Source organism: Ovis aries, chromosome 24 (genome assembly GCF_016772045.2).
Source record: "Ovis aries strain OAR_USU_Benz2616 breed Rambouillet chromosome 24, ARS-UI_Ramb_v3.0, whole genome shotgun sequence".
NCBI lineage: Eukaryota > Metazoa > Chordata > Mammalia > Artiodactyla > Bovidae > Ovis > Ovis aries.
In genome coordinates this window covers 62,188-65,601 of record NC_056077.1, presented here as the reverse complement: position 1 = coordinate 65,601, position 3,414 = coordinate 62,188, and positions in this window count along the sequence as shown.

The following is a 3,414-nucleotide window of genomic DNA, read 5'->3' as shown; positions in this document are numbered from 1 at the left end:
TTGATTGTACCGAGTTCCTGATTCCCAGCGGAAAAGACTTGCGGCACTGATGTGCATCTCTGCCCTGAGAGCAGGGAGGTAAAGGTTGTCAGCATCAGGCATCTCCTCACAGGAAGAGCGTCGCCACCAGGGTCCCTTCAGAATGTTAGAGGAGAGACGTGAAATCAAGCATGAATGATCAGGGGCCAGTCTGTAAGACTCAATGCTAAGTGATTCTAAGTTTGAGAATATTCAAAAGAGGAAAAGTTGAACCTTTTACTTGAGATGTTAATTGAGCAACTGTTTGTGGAATTTGCTAATCGTGACACAGAATGCCAGCCCAAATTTGTTGTCAGACACGTTCCTCTGCTGACAAAGGCAGGTGATGGGTTTTACTCTATTTTAGGTTGATCGAAGAAGAACACGGAGCAGCCAGCCGAGGAGACTGAGAGCAGGGAGGGCAGGGGGAGCTTAGTCAGCCTCCGTCGTTTTAAATCAGTGAGCTCCCTCAACCTGCATCCACCTCCTTGCATGCCGGCTCCTGCCTGCCCCGAAGTGGGCACTCCAAGCCCCGAAGGAGGCAGCACAGCCCAGCCCAGGAGGGAGACCAGCTGGGCATCATGACTCTGGTATGTGTCTGCCTCCTCCCTGCAGCATCCTTACCCCAGGACACTGGTTTTCTTGTCTTTGTTTTTGGTTTTTCTCTTTTTACCCAGAAGAAAATCAGGTACATTTGCTTTGCTCAGAAGTCTAAAATTTTTGAAACTGCCTAGTCGTTAATCATTCCACAATGGCACAGTGACATAGTCTTGACATTTGGACCACTACTTAGCCCGTCATCATGAACTCAGCCAGAGCTTGCCTGTGTCATTGGGCCTGGCCTGTGCTGGGCACAGCAGCTGCAGGGATGTTTCTGTTCTCAGGGAGCAGACCGCTTCGTGAAAGTAACCATAGGCAGCCCTCATGGCGTGGGAAGCCGTCCACACATTTTCCATTGGGGCTGCCTGGCTGCAGGGTGCAGGGCATGCGGTGGGAAGAAAACCAGGAATCTCCATGGTCTGCTTGCGGATGGACCCGGCCGTGGGCTCAGGCCAGCTCTGCGTGTGAAACCAGGTTAGGAGCCTGGTGCCCCAGGGCCCCAGGAAAGAGGTTGGCTGCCTCACTTATCTGAGTCTAAAAATGGGATGACGATCTAGGGCTGTTGGTGACAGTGTGCAGCTCCAAAGCAAATGTTCCAACTTTCTTGCGTGTTTAGCTTGGATTTTGTGAGTGCATTGTTATCCCATGAAATCACGTGTACAACACTGCTTTGTAACTGGACATGTATTATCACATTCTTCTGTGACCACCCATTTCATGTTAGCTGCGTTGTTAGTCAGGTTATCGTTAAATTAACTGTGAATCCTTTTAGTGGCCTGTGAAGTGGGAACTAGTCCATTTTGTGGTCTTTTGACACACTGTTTTTATAATTTGCATCATTGGCTAATTAGCTGCTATTTAAAATTCTTTGAGGATTTCTCTGTGGTCTCATGCTTGATTTCTTTCCGAATATTTGTTACAGAACAGTTCTGTATGTTTTCCTTGCTGTTGGAGTTCTCTGGCGGTGTGTCTGCTTTCACATTTGTTTAGATTTCCTGTCTCATCCTGTTGTCTGCTTGGCTGTCATCAATCCAGACCCCTCCCCCGCCCCCGAGGCTGTAGTTTCCCATCCATCTCCCCTCCCCCGTCCCCCCACTTGCTCTGGTCATGGCCGTGCTGTGGTCCACAGCGTGTGTGCCCTTGTTGGGTCTGTGCTTTGTCTTCATGTCTCATTAAATGGTGTTTTTCCCCATAGCAGTAAGTTGAATTGGTGAATCACTATGCAGTTACAGGAGAAGGCAATGGCAACCCACTCCAGTATTCTTGCTTGAAAATCCCATGGACAGAGGAGCATGGTAGGCTGCAGTCCATGGGGTCGCACAGAGTCAGATACGATTGAAGCAACTTAGCAGCAGCAGCAGCAGCATGCAGTTACAAGCATAATGTAGATGGATCCTAAAGGGCATATCATGTATAATTCATAAATGAGATTGTGCTTACATAAAGAAATGATCCTCTTAAGTGTAGAATTAATGGACTTTTACATATGCAGATGACACCACACTTCTGGCAGAAGCCAAGAGGAACAAAAGCCTCTTGATGAAAGTGAAAGAGGAGAGTGAAAAAGTTGGCTTAAAGCTCACCATTCAGAAAATGAGGATCATGGCATCTGGTCCCAGCATTTCATGGGAAATAGATGGGGAAACAATGGAAACAGTGTCAGTTTATTTTGGGGGGCTCCACTATCACTGCAGATGGTAATTGAATGAAATTAAGCCATGAAATTAAGACGCTTATTCCTTGGAAGGAAAATTATGACCAACCTAGACAGCATATTGAAAAGCAGAGAGATTCCTTTGCCAACAAAGGTCCATCTAGCCAAGGCTATGGTTTTTCCAGTGGTCATGTATGGACATGAAAGTTGGACTGTGAAGAAAGGTGAGCGCCGAAGAATTGATGCTTTTGAGCTGTGGTGTTGGAGAAGACTCTTGAGAGTCCCTTGGACTGCCAGGAGATGCAACCAGTCCGTCCTAAAGGAGATCAGTCCTGGGTGTTCCTTGGAAGGACTGATGCTAAAGCTGAAACTCCAGTACTCTGGCCACCTCATGTGAAGAGTTGACTCAATGAAAAAGACTCTGATGCTGGGAGGGATTGGGGACAGGAGGAGAAGAGGACAACAGAGGATGAGATGGCTGGATGACATCACCGACTCAATGGATATGTGTTTGGGTGAACTCCAGGAGTTGGTGATGGATGGGGAGGGCTGGAGTGCTGCGATTCATGGGGTTGCAAAGAGTCGGACATGACACAGCGACGGATCTGAACTGAGCTGACACAATCTCCTTTCTGTGTTGGTGCTTGTATTTAAGAGTGTAAATCTCATCAGCTTTTGCACAGTTAATGTCTCTATTAGACTCTAGAAACGTGTCTTTTACGGTTAATAAAATGTAAAGACGGCACCTGCTATTATGGTAGCTTTCATTCTTATTTTCACAGGAAGCCTGTTTTAATGAATTTATTTTGAGAAGTTTTAAATCAAATTCTATGTCAGGATTTTACATTAATATCCAAGAGGTGGTTAGATTTGTTCAATGCTAAAATAGGTATTATGGTAACTTCCTTATCAGTTAATTTAATAATTTAAAGTATAAGATGTTTTTATTAAGGGAAAATAACTTATACAGAAGTTTGCCTGAGAATAGACAAGAGTTAAGGGCCTTTGTTGTACGGAATCCTGTGCTTTAATAAATCGTGATGATGTAATAGAATTGTATCTTCCTGAGTAATAATTTCTAGTGTTTCTGTAGTAAATCTTGAATAGCTTATTTAACTTCTGTGGTCAAATAAATGATCTGT